Here is a 16,721-nt window from a genome sequence, read left to right as displayed (position 1 = left end):
TCTATTCTACTTATAATCAGAGGTCGGCCACCTCCATCCTCGACCCCTACACACACACACACACACACACACACACACACACACACACACTTTTTCGGCTGAGGTTAATGCTCCCTTGGCAGAGCTATGCCTGAGTTTTAGAGGATTAGCCTCAGTGCACCCTCAGAACAAGAGCCTCATGTAAACACCTGGCACCCCATTTAACTGTCCGACCAAAGCTCGTAAACTTGGTTTTCCTCTTAGCTCAATTGCTAGAAGTTGAAAGTGAGTGTGGTAAATGATAGTGTAAGAAAGGTACCGGGTAAGATTAATAGCTATAAACTTGAAACAGGCCCCAGCTTTTCCCCGAAACTCAATACCTGGGAGGGAGCGGGAAAAGTTTGCCTTTGAAATGTCTTGGGAGTGGGAATGCCAGGGCTCTGGGTCCCCTCTGTAACCCCGACATGGCGAAGCGATGCCCCTCACTAGGCTGCTGGTTAGGTCTTTGAACCTAGAAACCCAGCCTTTTTGCGGGGCTTGGGGGTTGGAGTGCGGAAACATTACTGGAAAAAGGAAACGGTGAATAAGAAGAAAAGATGATAAAGAAGGGGGAAATACGGATAAAAGAAGAAAGAGAAAGAATGAATAAAGGAAACGAAGGAGTAAGAACGGAGCGCAGGTAATAAAAGGAAAAACGGAAGATGAGAACAGTCAGAGGAAGGGAGAGGGGAGGGAGAGAAAGACTGAGCAGGCAGGGCCGCCCGGCGGGGTTTGCTGGAATTGAGAGCGGAGAGATGGAGGATCGCGGCGGACGCAGAGGAGCTGGGAGGGCGCGAGCAGTCCCAGCTGTCAGCCAGAAACAAAGGCCTCGGAGCCGCGAGGGTGAGGCTGCCGGCCGCGCCTCGGCCAATGAGCGGCGCCAGCGCCCGCCCCGCCCCGTCCCGGCCAATGAGCCTCCCCGCCCCGCCCCGCCCGCCCGCCGCTCTGCCCCACCCCGGCCAATGAGTGGGACCGGCGCCGGCCCGCCCGCCCGCCCGCGGCTCCGCCCCGTCCCGTCTCTGCCAATGAGCGGCGCAGGCCCCGCCCAGCCCGCCCGCGGTGCCGCCCGCTCGCCAGCCCGCCCGCTAGCTGCTCTGGACCCCGCACAGAGGCCGGCGCGCCGCGAGCGGGCGGGTGGCGGGCAGCGCGCGGGCGGAGCGGCCGAAAGTTTCTCTGCCCGCCTTGTCTGGCGATCCAGAGTCACCCGGCAGCTCTGGAAAAAGAGAGACGAGAACACACTGCAAACACACTGAAAAATATTCTCCAGTCAGCCCGAGGCGCAGGGGGCAGGTAAGATGCGGTGGACGAGGGGTCTCGCTCCCTCCCAGAAGGGTCTGCTGCCGCGGAGGGCGCCCAGGCTCCGGGGACACCGCGCTGCCCGCGGCGTGCGGCGCGTCCGCGAGTCTGTCGGTCTTTGTCTGTGCCAGGTCTGTCTAGGTGTCTTTGTCTCTGCACGTAGCTGTCAAGGTCTCCCCTCTGCCAGGGTGGGTGCTGCTGGCTGATACCAGCCCAAAGGAGAGAATGGTACGTCTGTCCTGTCTTTGTCTTGGTCTTCTGCAGGCAGGGTTTATCTTCTCCCAGCCCCGAATCTGATCTTGGTGGACATAAGTGTTGGGTTGGGGGACAACTAATATCGAAGATGGAGCCAGAGGTGTGTGTGAGACTGGAAGAATCCTGACCCCATACAGAGGGTTTGACAGCTGGAGCAGGACCACTGAACTTGGCCGTCTGGAACTTTGGAGATGGGCTCTGTCTGCACTGGTCGCAAGGACAGTGATGCAGTTAGAGGTTTGGAATGTTTCACTGAAGGAGTATGTCACATGTCATGTGGAAGAGAGGGGGATGATGAACCCCAGAATGTAAGTGGCCCCCTGAAGCCATAGGTCATCAGGATCAATCCTGGACATGCAATTCAGCCAAAGTAACACACGCGCACACACACTCACATGCACACAGAGTCTCATACCTATACACACACCACATTCACTTCTTTCTCTCACTTACCACAAGCAGCCAGCCCCCCACTCCCTCCCCACCCTACACACACACACACACAGACCCTTCCACATGCTTGAGGCACCGAAACACTAAGAGCCAGGTGCTCTTTCTCTTTCCTGCTTCAAGTGGAAAGGATTGAACTGTGGAACAAATGAGTGTTCTGCTCGCCCACGAGGGTCTCAGGCCTAGGAAAGTATCCTAGACTTGTTAGCTTCAGAGCCCTCAATTTCCCAGGAACGTGGAGTCCTCAGGGATCTGAGCATCTGAAGTTCCCAGGCCCTTTCTCTTCCATTCCATCCACACTCTCCTGCCACCACCAGCCCCTCTGCTCTGGTCTTGGGTGCTGGCAAATGAGTGAGGAGGCACCAAGTTCTGGAGAGCTCTTGGCAGGAGCTGTGCCAGATAAGGGTCTCCTGCTGTGCTGGAAGCGCAGCCTAATTATAACCGTGGGAGCCGAGGAGCCCAGCCACAAAGAGATGAGCTGTCTGCTTGGCAATTCTTGAGAGACCCTTGAGAAGAGTCTGTGGGTGAGAGCAAGAAACTGTAACCTGAGCTTCCTCTAAGTCCAAAAACAATTTTCTGTGGGCATGCTGGAGAAAATACAGGTGTCGGAAGCATGTATGTATACGTGCACATGTGAAAATGGACATCACAGGCAGCGTTCACAGGGGGAAAGGCGTTTGTGCTCAGGGAGGGAAGGGCCGAGTGTGGGTGGCAGTCTGTGGGCAGAGGCATACACGCCAATCAGGCGTGGCCTCTACACCTTGTATTTATCCAGCACCTTTCTTCTGAGGCGCTTTCCACACATCACAGACGTTATCTCCTTCGTCATCTCCATTGTCCTCCAATATAACTATCGGGTTGGCATGAAGCACGGTTCACTCTCTGTGTTTACCAGTAAAGAAACTGAGGCACCGGAGGGGCAGGGCTTTCCCTGAGGTCCAAAGCTAATGGGAGCAAAGTTAGGCTTAGCGACCAGGAATGCAAGTACAAGGCCTCAGCTGGATAGCTGTGAGTAGGAGATGCTCTGCTTGAGATAAGAAGAAACTCAGGTGGAGAAAGAAGGGTGTCTCTCAAAGGTGTCTGTGGGCGAGCCAGAGGGAGGACGGGACAGTTGAGGTGGTTGTTATTTAACGTTTATGGCAGCCTCTGCATCCTTCAGGAGGTGGAACCTGTTCCAGCCATTGAGCTCGTGCATGTGTGTGTCTGTAGGAGGGACCCCCGTCTGTGCATGTGCCTCAGTAGGTGTGCGGCCGGATGGCTGCCATCAAAGATGTACTGCTGTGTAGTGTGTGCATCGTGCGTATGTCAGGGGAAGATGTGCCAGGCACTTTTGAGAAACCATGTATCTGCCTGTAGGTAGGGCCAAGAGGTAGATGGGCTCCAGCCAAAAACGGCTTTCTAATCCCCAAAACTTATTTATATGCCTTTGCACTTATTCGACATCGGATACCTACAAAATGCAAGGCTCTGGGCCAGGCAGCAGGGCTTCAAAGACAAACAAGGTAATGATGGCAAACCTGTCATTAAGCAGATTACAGACGAGCGTAATGGGTCATAGCTCACAACATCTACAACCATGCACTGCGTGCACTGTGCACCCAGTACTTTTTATTGATGATGTCACTTAATTCTCAGCGCAGCCCTGCGGAGAATGTGTGATGATCGGAGAAGGAGACTTAAATAACGCAGCTGGGGATAGCAAGTGGAAGAGCCAGGACTTGAACTCAGCTCAGCCTCTGGCTCTTCCACATTTGCTATCTTTGAACATAGAAATACGTGTTTCTTCTCTATAAAATGTTCTTCCCCTGTCCCTCCGCCTCCGCCTAGTCTGGCTCACAGGCCTTCCTCTGAGTTCCTGCCATCATTCCATGCTATCCCACATTTATCCGCTGGCTCATGCAGAGCCAGCAGTGTTCTTAGAGGCAGAGATTGCATTGTGAATTCCCAGCTCAGAGTACAGTGTCTGGCTACTCCGCGTAGGCCCTTAGTAAATGCTTGTTTAGTAGAGTGATGGGAGAGAAAAGACCTATCTGAGACTCTTGGCAGGGAGCGTTTTTTTGCAACAGTGGATTTCTGCATGGGGACACTTTGCTGGCCTGGCCTCTGACTTTCCTGCCTCCGTAAGGCCAACTCCTTGAGGGCATCTGCCTAGACAGGGCTTCTCCACCCCAACTCCTGCCTCTGACAGTTCAGGCGCCTGAGGAAAACCTAGCCCTACCCGCCCTGCCAACCCATGAACTCTATCTCCAGCTCAATCAACTGACGAGTATAATTATAAAGTGGGAGTTGCCAGGCACGATCTAGACATTGGGGTTTTAAAATGTATACCCGGAACCCCAGGGGCAGTGGTTTCAGGGCAATGATGAGATATTTCTGGGGCTTTGCCAACAGAGAAGTGTCCAACTGCCTGGAGGATCTTTAGGCAATTTACATGGTAGGTCTTTGAGTTCGCTTTTGAATAGATCTTTGTGTTGCTGCAGGTTGAAAACCACTGATTTAAATTGGACACTCTTACTCTGCTGCTGGGAGTGTGAATTGCTGCCATGTTTGGGGAGGTAATCTGGCCATGATTTGCCCAAGGTCACGCGGTCACAGCCCTGGTGACTCCCTTCCCACGCCCTTTGCACCACCCCATTATTCCTCATATCAGCATTGCCACATGCCTTCTCAGGGATGGTGGCGATTTTAGTTTTCCCTTCAAAGATCATCACTCAAGTTTGAAAAACTTGGCGTTTCACTGTTTATTCAGAGTCTTATCCATGCGAGGTGCCAGGGAGACAGGGGATTTTAAAAATATGGCTAAATAATGGTTTGAGATTAAACTTGGCGATGAGAATCGGGGAGAGGAACCAGCACACATGACTCAGTGACAGACACACTGAACACAGCAGCTGCTCAGCAGGAGGGAGGTGAAGACGTCAGGCAGGAGGTAGTTATGGACCGAACCTCAAGAAGGTATGAGAGTAGACGAAGCAACAGCAAGGTCATAACTCCAAGGTGCAAGCCGAGAGCTGAGGAGATGGGCTTTCTCTTCCAGGGGGAACCCTGCGGGAGCCTGTTACCTCCTCCCCCCACCTCCACCCCACCCCCATCACCCTGACCGCACAGATCCTGGAATGAAGGATGGGAGGGCTCACCTCTTACATCTGCCTCCTGCCAAATAAGTATGCAGGCTGGACCTCGCCCTCCAAGGGTGTAGAGCGGTGCCTGGGGACATGTCGGCGGAGCGTGGTTGGATCGGGCTTGGGGTGAGCTGCCGTTCGGCGCCGCTGCCTCTGCACCTGCCCTCTCTGCCCTGCTCCTCTCACTCTCTTGCTTCGGGCCAGACACTGACTTCCACCTGACAGCCGAACACCAGCCCTAGGCTTCCTGTATTAATGATTCCAGTAGCCTTTTTGGTCTGTCCAGGACTTTACACTTGAGAAGGGATGTCGTTCTTGCTGCTGCTGTGTTGTTGTTGTTGTTGTTGTTGTTGTTGTTGTTGTTGTTGTTGTCATTATCAACTCTGTAGGAAGATTTCTTCTAAATTTGACAGATGAGAAAACCTAATGAGCCTGTCAGAGGTTCACCCAAGATTTCAAGTGAAACCCTGGGATTGGAACCCAGCCGTCCTGACTCCCGATCTGGGGCTGTAACAATCAGGCCTCATTAATTAAACAGATTTAGGTTCGCCGAATTGTTGACAACTGTTTAATGTGCAGGATGAAAAAAAAGATTTTTAAAATTATAAGAACTCAGTGACTTTCGTAATTATTGTAATTCAAGCATGTTGAGAGTCAGAGTTTTTTCTTCACTTTTTCTGCGCCCCTCCCCTGGCCCCTAAGCCCTTGTTATGCACATATGTTAGATCAATAAACAATAAACTAGGAAGTATCTAGCACACTGGAAGATCTACTTGAGACTTACTTTAAGGAACGAACTTTATCTTATGTCAGTTCTTTCTTTACAGCCAGTCAGTTCATAAGGTTTAGTCCCCTCCACACTGAAATTATAGCAAATTTTGCCTTCACAGAATCTGAATTAATGACGTTCGGTTGGAATACCAAACTTTATTTAATTATCTATTTCAGCGTTTCCACCTTATCCATGGGTGGATAAGTTCTAAATTAAAACAGGCTAGCAGTCTCTCCACCGGTAAAGTGAGCAGTGTGGGGAAACCAGACTTTGGAGGTGACTACCAGGGGAGGCTGCCTCCCGATGAGGGGAGGCCTGGGTGGGGGTGGTGGGAAAGGGGGTGCTTTGGGTGCAGAGGGAGCCGGAAGACACAGAGGACCGAGTGTGCGTGTGTGTGTGGGTGGGTGTGGGTGTGTGTGTGCGCGCACTCGCACCCTACAGCTAACACTAATTGTTCTCATCAGTCCAGCATAGAGGTGATTTTTCTTAACAAGTGACAGGCCAAATTAGTATCGGAACAGATGTGATGTGAGTTACATCCAGCACCTGGAACAAAGAGCTGCCCTACCCAGATCACCCATAGATTTGCTTCCATGTCAGTTAATCACTGCAAGATAACTGCCTTCAGGATGGCTGCCAGCACACGCACGCGCACGCGCGCACACACACACACACACACACACCACATTCATTCATCCAGTCTTGTCATCTCTCTCGCTGACACATGCTCTCCTCTGATACCCACACTTACAGTCACATCCCCTAACAGGAAACCTCAGCGACTCCACACGGCAGGACCTGGAAGACCCACACCTGAGTCTCCCTGGGCTGGCCTCTCTGTGGCATGATCTGAAGGGTGCTCAGGCAGCCTTCTCCCTGACACCCCAGAACCTCAGTTTCCGCCATGCCCAGAGCAGTCTCTCAGGTGGCCATCAGAGCTGCAGGTTCCCCCCAGGCTGCAGCACCCCCCGAAGAAGACGCAGCGGTCTCGGTGAAACTCTGAGCCCCGGGTAGATACAAGGACACAGCCCTTCCAGGGTGTCGGAAGTGGAGCTGAGATCGGGGAGGGGTGGGCATTGCTCTGCAAATCCGTTGGTGTCTAAGGACAGACCCTGTCCCGTGCATGATCGTGCACTGACCACGGGGTGGCCGAGGCAGCGCCTGCCGGCCCCAGGGCAGGAGGACTGTGCGCACGTGGCTCACTGGGCCGCCGGCGGGCTTTGCGGCATCTGCACTCTCCTTGCTGTGGCAAAGCCATTTGCTGCTCAGTCAGCCTCCTCCTGGCGCCCTGGACTGCTAAATTGGTCTCAACTTGCTGTACTGCCACCCACCACCTTAGTCATTATTCACTGGCAGCGTTCAGAGAGTGGGTGTAAAGCAGCCGAACATTACATTCCTGCAGAAAGGAGAGAAGATGGAGTATAGGCAGGCAAGGAAAGGCGAGAGGGACGGAGCTGAGAGAAAGCGGAGGAGGGAGGGAAACAAAGCTCGGGTTTGCCAGCACCTTTCCCTGGTGACCCCAATAACGCTAGGGGCCGGGCAGTGGGCAATGGGTAAGTGGGTCCTGGCTCGGCAGGGGGAGAGGCAGGTGTTCGAGGTGAGAGGGGAACACTCAGTACTGAGGGGCTGCACCTGCCTGGTCTGGAGGGAGGAAAGGACATCAGCCGTTGGGAGAGAAAGTCCCCCTCATCCAGCAGCTCCCTGTTCCTTAAATTCTGCAGTGGGTGCCATCATGCCCAGGGAGCATCTGTCCCCGGTGTTGTGCTTAGTGCTCAGCCGTCTCCTTCCTCCCTGCCTAGACTACAAACCCCTTGAAATGGAATGTATGTCATGCCTGGGGGGCTGCTCGGGGCAGGATGCTGGGCTTTTCCATGCCTCGGGTGTGTAGCACCAGGCCCCGGACACAGTCAGGGCTCAGCCCCAAATGGCTGACACCGATGGTGATGAGACCTGCGACGGCCTTTCCTTCCCAGCCCCTTCACATCTCCCTGTGCTGCCCAAGGACCACTGGGTCCGGGAACCCAGGCAGCTGAGAGTAGAAAGGAATGATAAGGGGACTTCTAGGGCTTGGTCTTCATCTCAGTGAGGAAGCTTCGGGGAGGGAAAGGGGTACGCTACAGAAGAACAGAGCAGCTAGGGAGGCAGACGCAGAGCGGCTTCTGTCTGGGTGCAGAGGCTCCGCGTGCCGTCCGGCCCACAATGGGGCTGTCGTGGATGCCTCATCCAGCGCCCGAGCATGGCGCTGGGGCTGGCACGGTTCTCGTGTAGGACAGCAGAGACGGCATCAGGCAGAGCAGAGTGGCCTTGATAGGAGGTGTTCTGAGTCCACTGATAACATTTATTTGGTCCCTCAGGGAGACAGTGGAAGGGGACCACTGCAAGGACCTAGGCGGGCTTGGGACCTGGTGGGCCCCACCCCTGTTTCTTTCCTCCCCCTCTCTTCACCAGTGAGATAATGGGAAACCCTGAGAACAAAAGCTGCTCACATAGCTAGGGAGGCAGGGACACTGGGGAACCACTCTTAGAAGGTCAAGGGTCAGAAGTCTGGGGAGTGAGCCCCCCCGGGGCCGCTCTTGACCTTCTGACAGTCACTAAGAGGCAGCCTGTCTGAGTGTCTCAAGGACGCCGTCTGTCCTCCCACCTCAGCCGTGAGGTCAGGGGCAGCGGGGTTAACGAAGGACACTGTAAGCACTCAGGACCCTCCCTTATTTTTCGAGGCCTTAGACTCCACGGCTTTGGCTCCCTCCTGTGCCTCCCGGCAAGGGCGTCTCAGCAGTGCACCCGGAGGACAGGATTAGCCTGGGCTCACGTCTAGGGGAGACAGCCTCCCCCGCCTTGCCGATCAAATTCCCCCAGCCCCAGCCCTCAGTGGCGCCAGCAGACAAACCACACTGCCGGCAGGTGGGGAAAAGGAGAGCCACAAGCAGCCCCCAGCCTCCACCTGCACTGTAAAGGGAGCTCCACTGACAGCCAGGAGGGCTTCCAGCTGCTGCCTCCTCCCTGCATGGGCGTGCAGCTGCCCCTGACCAAAGGCTCCGCACCAGCTGGGGGGCGGCTGGGGGCAGGATGCTAGGCTTTTCCTGACCGACCAACATTTCCTCATCGACCAGGAGGACTGGAGCACCAGGGTTTCGGCTTCCCCAGGCTCCCTAGCACCTCAGCCATCTGTTGACTTAGAGACTTTCTCTTAATGATGGAGTTACGTCTATGTTCAAGCTGCAACAGGACCTCTAAACCCAGGGTTCCCAGATTTATCAGGAAACTAAAGAGCCTGCATTGGAGAAGTGACCAGGATTCTGCGTAGAAACACAAAATTTCAGGATTTAAGGGATCCTTAAAAACCATTCTATCTACCCCAACCTACCCCCCGCCTCCCACCACAAAAAAAAAAAAAAAAAAATTCCAAGTTGTGGTCTTTACTCACCTCTAAGACCTGCTGTTCTGGACCCCAGGAGTACAGTTCTTTCTGTTTTAGTTCCATTCCTTTAAAGTCATAGAATGTCAGATTCGTGTCAAGCACTCTGGCAGCTTATGGGAGGAGACCCTGCCACAAGGTGTCACTGGCCTGGAGTTGGGGGAGGAGACAGATACATACATCCTTTTAAAAAATCACTATGCAAGCGATTCAGGCTTGAAAAGTCTTCGTGGAAGGTATGGAATTTGAGAAGGGCCCTCTGAGCTGCATATGATTTTAAGAGATGGCGGGAGGGGGTGGCAAAGATCGGGGCCCCCGAGACAAAGGCAAGTTGAGTCAGATTGAGGAGGGCCATTTCTGCCCAGCTCAGAGTTTGCAGGCAGTAGGGAGCCACTGCAGTAATGGGTGAAGACTGGCATGTAGCCAGCTTGGGTTTTAGGAAGTTCATCTAGCAATGGAGGTTAGAAAGATGTGAGGGTGGAGAGACTTGTTTTCTAGAAATAACATTATTTATTAGAATGCCTTTCTATCCTCCTCCCTGCCTCCTGGTTGATAGCACATACTCCCCGAGATCTCATGCAGCCTGGAAACGTGGGGGCGGGGTTGGGGGGGGCAGGACTTTAAGGAACCGGGAGTTCCTAGTCCAAGATGAAAGGTCAGGGGTTAATGTGCTGTGTCGAGGACTTATTTATAACAGGAGACGTGGTTAACACCTTGCTTTGGACCCGGAAGGAATCACAGCTGGCTCTTTTTTTTAATGGGTGAAGACACAGAGGCCAGATGGGGGGGCACCTTGCTCAGGGTCCCACTGCTGTTTAGTGACAGAACCAGGACTGTGCTCCCCCTTCAGGACCCTTTCCTGACACCCACTCCACTGCTAATTGTGAACGGGGACAGCAGAGCCAGTGGACTTCATCGGCTCCTCAGCAGGTGGCCCGAGGGGTGCTCTCGGTCTCTGCGGGTTTGCGCCCACTCACGTCAGGGACCCCCGAACAGCAGTAGCGGCACATACCCACTTTCCTCTCCTGTCCTCTACTTGTTTCTCTGGGTGCAGTAGACATTTTCTTTCCCTCTGCTCCGCTTCCTTTGTTCCGAGGGCTCTGAGAAGCTCCCAGCTAGTAAGACAGTGAAGGTTGACTATGTCGGTCGCAGTGGCTACCAGTCGGCGCCTTTCAAAAATGAAGAACAAGTTCCCTGCCTCAGTCTCAGTTTAAATCAAATCCAGAGAAAACGCGAAAGTCGTGAGTGCCAGTCAGCCGTGCTGGCCGCCCAGGGTGTTGATGCCACACCGGGCGAGATCCCCAGACAGGAGGCAGGTCTCGTCAAGCGGGGGCCTCCTTCAGTCTCAGGAAAGCAGGGTGCCTGGGGTTCCCTGCCCAAAGCCATGAAGCTCTCAGGACACCATTCCCCACATTCCTCTGAAGGGCTCCTCAGCCTGGTGCCGGCTCAGGAACTTCCCACTTGCTTGCTATAAACCTGTGAGCCGAGGGCGGGCCAGGCCCAGACAGCGTCCCGCGAAATCTCCAGTGAGGTGACACCTGGAGACAGGGCCTTCCTCCGGAAATACTTCAGCCCTTGCCTTAGTCTCCCCGAGGGGTTCATCCTCCCCTGGGTGGCAGCCCACAGCCCTGGCAGAGAGAGAAGAACCCTAACGGCCTGGGCTTTTTTAAGCTTGTCCACTCTGTGGAGAGGACGGCAGAAGGAACATGGTTTGGGGATCAGAGAGACCAGTGTTTGGATCCCAGCTATGCTGCCTGTCACCTGTGCGGCATCACTGGGCAGGTCACTTAGCCTCACCGAGTGTCAGTGTTCTCATCTGTAAAATGTATTGTGTCCCATGTAGAATTTGTATGAAAATTCCATGAGCGATGTAAGTAAAAGCACATGAAGTATCGTAGGAGTTCTCGTTGTGTTAGCCTCGGCCCCTCCCATCAGCTCCAGTGCAAGGAAACCGGGCAGAGAGTGAGTTATCTATGCGGGAGGGTCATGAGCCATGGTCCAGACACATGTCCAGGGGGGTCAGGGAAGGACAGCTTTGGGATCCGGCAGTGCCAACTGTGACCACGACCTTCTTATCTGCTTTCTCTGCAAAGGGAGACAGGACCGTTGTAGCTGAAAACGATATAGGAGGGAACCACTCCGCCTTTGTCACTCTGGGTCTCCATCCACCCTGTCAATGTGACTAAATTAAAACTGACTCATGAAATTACGTAGAACAGTGAGTGGGACATCACGGACCGTCTCGAGGCCAAGACTCAGAGCTGAAGGGGGATCCCTTGCTCACTCTGGCTTATGCGTGTTGGAGAGGAGGAGGTGAGAGGGTCAGGCTCAGACGCCCGGGGTCAGCCGGCTGTCCCCTCCCCGCCTCAGGAGGGTCCCCACAGTGCCACCTCGAGTGCTCGCGTGGAGCAGGACAGAGGGAGGACGGTCTCTCCCCAGGGCGAGGGGCCGTGTGCCATGCCTCTTTCCTCCTTCCTCCTGCCTCTTGCTTCAAAGCCAATGGCTTTCCCATCTGGACCATTTTCTGGATTATGTAGCACATGAGGTCAGGAAAGGGGGAGAAAGAAAAACAAATAAAATGAAACTTTTCTATGCATTCCCTCTGTGGGGAGTTCACAGATGTGACAGGACCCAGGTCCGGCTGCATCACACAGGAGAAGGCAAATGACTGAGGTCTAATTCCGCATCGGAAAATTAGAGGAACATTTATTCCGCCTAACGGGCATTAAACCAGACGGAGGCAGGAGCCCGGGGGACCAAGAAGAAGCTGCTCCTATTTTGACACACACACCCTGTCCCACAAGGGACACAGACACGGATCGTCCCATGTGAAACAAGCAAGCTGACGTTGAACACACCATCGACCTGCCTCCTCCTCTTCCTCTGTGTGTTTTTTGTTTGTTTGTTTAAGTGGAGGAAACTCTTCAGCTTTAATGGTGAGGCCCAGAGTTGAGGTGATTTCCTCCACGGCACACAGCACACAACCGTTAGGCCTCCGAGCTGACATTAGAACCGGTGTCTTCAGAGTTAGTGAGTTCTCCGTCCCAGCATGTTGGTATCTGCTGGGGGAGAAGGCAGTGCCTCTACCAACGTGGGGCTCACGTGGCTTTTAGGATCCTCTGGGAGAGGGGATGCCAGCCCAGCGCGGGGGGCTGTGTTCTAGGACTAGGAGAGCTCGAAGAGATCTCAGAGAGCTGCCAGGGGAAAAGAAGCCCCGAGATTTGCCTTGGGCAGTCTCTGCAACCCCCCCACACCCTTTAATCAGGTGGAGGCAGGAACCTCCCACCTGCGGGATTGAGACAGAGTTCAAAGCACTGCCGAACCTCCCTCTTGACCATGCTCCATGCATTGAGAAGCTGACAGACGTGGAACTTGTTAAAGGAACACGAGTTGCCTGGAATTAGGCCTTACTCTCATGGACATAAAGTGGTTTTAGTGAAGGGTTAGAAACAGTGGTGAGTGTTGAGGTGCCTGCTTAAGTTGTCTCCGCCCAGTAGGTCCCTCAGGAGATGCGTCCCAGGACAGGGAAACAGGACGAAAAGAAGTAGCACAAACCCAGAGCCCCTCTCCACTCCCCTACACCTTTTCCACCAGCGGCTGAGGACTGCTCCACTGCCTGGTCTCCCCCACCCCCACTAGCAGCTGAGAGACAGGGACAGACAGACAGGCAGGCAGGCAGGCGGGGACTTCTAGGAGCAGACAGCTGCAGGCCTGGCCCGCTGAAGCGCCGTCTCCCAGCCTTGCCCAGACCTGTGCTGCTTCACATTCACTCCTGCCTGAGCCCCTGAGCTCAGATGACACCCTGGAGGCCCCCACCCTGTCCTCTCCTTGCCCCTCCCTGGACTCAGGTGGGGCTTAAAGGACTAACCCCTGGCACCAATCCCCCCCACCCACCCACACACACACACACACACACACGCACACAGGTCTCCAGTTTAGTTTTCCTCAAGGAGGTAGTGGTGAAAAATGGGGTCTGGACAGCAGAGGCAAGAACCGGGGGAGGCCGGGATCTGTGCTACGGGCAAAGAGGCTGACAGGGCTGAGACCCACAGAAGTGCCTCTGAGGGGAGCCTGGGGCCGGGCTGCTGTTAGCCGCCTGGGACTCAGAGCCCGTGCAGGGGACAAGGAAGTGGCTCTCACTGAATACGCCCCAGCCCCTCACCCTGCATTTCACCAGGGCGAGAGGCTGGACCTGCTCCCTCCTATACAGCTGTGCTCCTGACTGCTTCTCCCCTGGAGTATCCCGACTTCTCCTGCCTGACAGGCTCTGTGCCAACCCCATGGGACACCAGCTGTCCTCATGGGGTTTACTATCTGCTGATCAGATCAGTGATTTCTAAGCACTTGAAGAGTAATTCTTACAAACAAGTGATAGATGATTACTCATTTTTTTTTAAATCTAATGTCTAAAGGCCCCAAATGGAAATGTCCCCAGTTCTTTGCACAATGAAAAAAGAAAGAAAGAAAGACAGAGAGACAGAGAAAGAGAAAGGAAAAGTTAGAAAAAGGAAAGAAGGGAAGGAAGGAAGCTGAAGGAGGGAGGGAGGGAGGGAGGAAGGAAATAGGAAATAGGCTGGCTGAAGGAAGGAAGGAAGGAAGGAAGGAATGAAGGAAGGTGTTGATGAAGGAAAGAGAGAGAGAAATAGAGCCCGGAGACCTGCAAAGTTGGAGGAAAATATACCAGGAGTTCGAGTCTAGCCTTAGAGCCCAGCAATGTCTTAAGTCATCAAGTCCAAAATGAAACAAACCAAAAGACTAGCTGCCATTTATTAAGCTCTTAATTATGTCCTAGTGCCTTTACAGGTAAAGTTTCACTCGGTATGTACAGAAGCCCTATGAGGTAGTAGTTAGCTCCAATCTACAGAAGAAAGTGGAAGCTTAGGCTGCAGCTTTGGCCCAAGGCTGTGGGTGAACCCAGAGCACAGGGGGAGGTTTAGGAGGGGCTGGGCTATGGGGCAGAGTCAGGCGAGGTCTAGAGGAGCCATGGGGGGAGCCGGGGGAGTGTGGGCAGGGGGATCACTGCCAGCACTGAGCAGAGCACCAGCTCTCAATGCCAATGGAGGGTAAAAAAAAAAAAAGAAAAAGAAAAAAAACTAGAGCTCTGCTGGCCACAGCTCAGGTTCAAAGCCAGGCACTGCCCTTGCCAGGTATAAAACCTGAGACCTCATGTGGTGCATCTGTCAGGTGGGGATAACAGTAGTGCCTGCCTCTCTGGGTGCCTTGGGGTGCAGCCTGCTCCAGGTCATGTGTATATAGTGCTTAGTCCAAGCTAAAGGAAACACTCAGCAGAGGGAAGCTTAAGAGGAAGCTCTGCCGCCTGCTTGACGTCACCGGACTCTGCTGTCCAGCTTGGACGTCGTCCTCCAGCTAGAGGAGATGAGAGGGGAGGGCCGCTGTCTCCCACCGCTTTCCTGGGCAGCGGTGACCCCATTCCTGAGCCATGGGAGACTGGTGAGCAGTCTTTTCAGAGGAGGCTCCTGACAGCATCCAGGTCCCAATCCTTCAGAAAGATGGAGACTTAAAAATCCCCAGCTGTGTGGGGGAGGGAGGGAGGCAGCGGGAAGGAAGCCCTGCTCAGCGAGCTGCCAACACAGCTTCCCTCCCTCTTCCCTTGGAGAAAAGAGCCGGGAGGCTGAGAGGGAGGGGAGGAGTCAGGACTAAGCTGTGGGGCAGGGAGAGGTGGGACCTGAGCAGGCACCGCAGTCCACTCCCCCTGCCCAGAAGGACCTCACCAGGAGCAGCTGAGTGGAAAAGCCCCTCGTGTTCTTGGAGCATGGCTGAAGCCACCACACTAGCTCCAGCTCCATCCTAAAGCTGACACCATCAAGTCAGGAGGCAGGGGCAAGAACCAGGCAAGCTCAGGAACACTCTAGAGCCAGGAGAAAAAGAGAAAGAGAGAGATAAAAAGGGCAGATGGGCAAATTTATAGATTTAGCTTCCAGACTTCCTCTCCTTACTGAGTGTCTTAGTCAACTCGGGCTGCTATAACGGGATGGCTCAAACAATACCCATTCATTTCTCACAGTTCTGGGGCTGAGAAGTCTAAGAGAAAGGTGCTGGCAGGTTTGGTGTCTGGCGAGAGCCTACTACTCCCTGATTTGCAGATGATCGCCTTCTTGCTGTGTCCTCATAGTGGAGAAAGTGCTTCATTAGTGCCTCTTCTAAGGGCACTAATCCCATCATAGGGCCCTACCCTCATGGCCTCATCTAAACCTAATCACCTCCCAAAGGCCCTGCCTCCAAATACCATCCCATTGGGGGTTGGGGTTTCAACCTACGCATTGGGGCTGGGGTGGGGGCCACAAACATGCAGTCCATAGCACCGAGCATCTGTTGGGCTGCAGTGTCCAGCCCTGTGCTGGCGGCAATGGGGGTGCGCAAGGCAAGCAAGAGTCAGGGTTCCTGCCTCTGAGAGTCCCAGTGTAAAACTGAGCTACTTCAGAGAAAGAGAACAGCACTGTAGGTGAAGTCAGGACTTGGTGCTTAGGCGCACATGCAGGCTGAGTTTGAATCCTCTGCCTCTCATCCCCAGCTGGCCCCAGACCAGTTCCTCATCCCCTCTGAGCCGCGTCTCACTGGTAAATTGGAAAGAAAGAAAAAACCACTTGTGGGTTATTGCGATAATATTTTTTAAGTGAAAATCTTATTAAAGTGTAATATACATACAGAAATGTACATAAGTCATGGATGAACCAACAGCCAGGTGAGTTTTTACAAATCTCAGGTAACTAGAACCCGAGGCAAAAGATAGAGCATTAAAAGTACCCCAGAAACCACTTTTCCCCCCGGATCACATCCATCCCTCCCCATGACGCCATCACGTTTACCTCTTTGTAAACATCTTATTAAGAGAACCTCATACCGCGCACATCCTTTTTTGAGAGGCCGGTCCGTGCGGTCGTGTGTGACCGCAGTCCCATCATTCTCGTGGCTCCGTGATATGCTACTGTGTAGGAATATTCCACTGTGGATAGGATTTAGGTTGCCAGGCATTGCAGTTTGGGACTCTTCCACGTGATGCTGCTGGGTCTTTTAGGACACGCATGCGAACATGTCTACTGGGTGTACATCTAGAGGTGGAACAGCTGGGTCGTGAGCTGTGCACATGCCCACCCTTGCCGGTGGGTCAAGCACATCTGCACTGCCACCGGTGGAGTGTGACAGCCTCACTGGCTTCTCATCCTCGCCAGCACTTGATGTTGTCGGCTTTTTCATTTCCCCACTGTAGTGGTTGCTTGGTGGTATTTAATTGTGGTTTTAACTTGTATTTTTCTGACGATTTTTCTAACTTGTATTTTTCATGATGAGCGCCTGTGCCTGTTTATACATTTTCGTCCATTTTCATATCCTATTTTATGGAGTGGCTAATTTAACTCTTTTCTTCATTTTTAAT

General features: G+C 53.6%; 1 protein-coding gene across 1 annotated transcript in view; it reads left to right on the top strand.

The window, feature by feature from the left end:
• The first annotated feature begins 1,085 nt into the window (after nucleotides 1-1,085).
• LZTS1 (leucine zipper tumor suppressor 1) overlaps nucleotides 1,086-16,721 on the top strand; it is a 69,810-nt gene continuing 54,174 nt past the window's right edge. The window contains exon 1 of the mRNA XM_039868006.1: nucleotides 1,086-1,308. The gene's annotated coding sequence lies outside the window, so the exon portion shown is untranslated. The remainder of the gene's footprint in view (nucleotides 1,309-16,721) is intronic.

The sequence above is a fragment of the Pteropus medius genome, unplaced genomic scaffold (genome assembly GCF_902729225.1).
Source record: "Pteropus medius unplaced genomic scaffold, Ma_sr-lr_union100, whole genome shotgun sequence".
Lineage (NCBI taxonomy): Eukaryota > Metazoa > Chordata > Mammalia > Chiroptera > Pteropodidae > Pteropus > Pteropus medius.
This window is presented reverse-complemented; position numbering and strand designations above follow the sequence as displayed.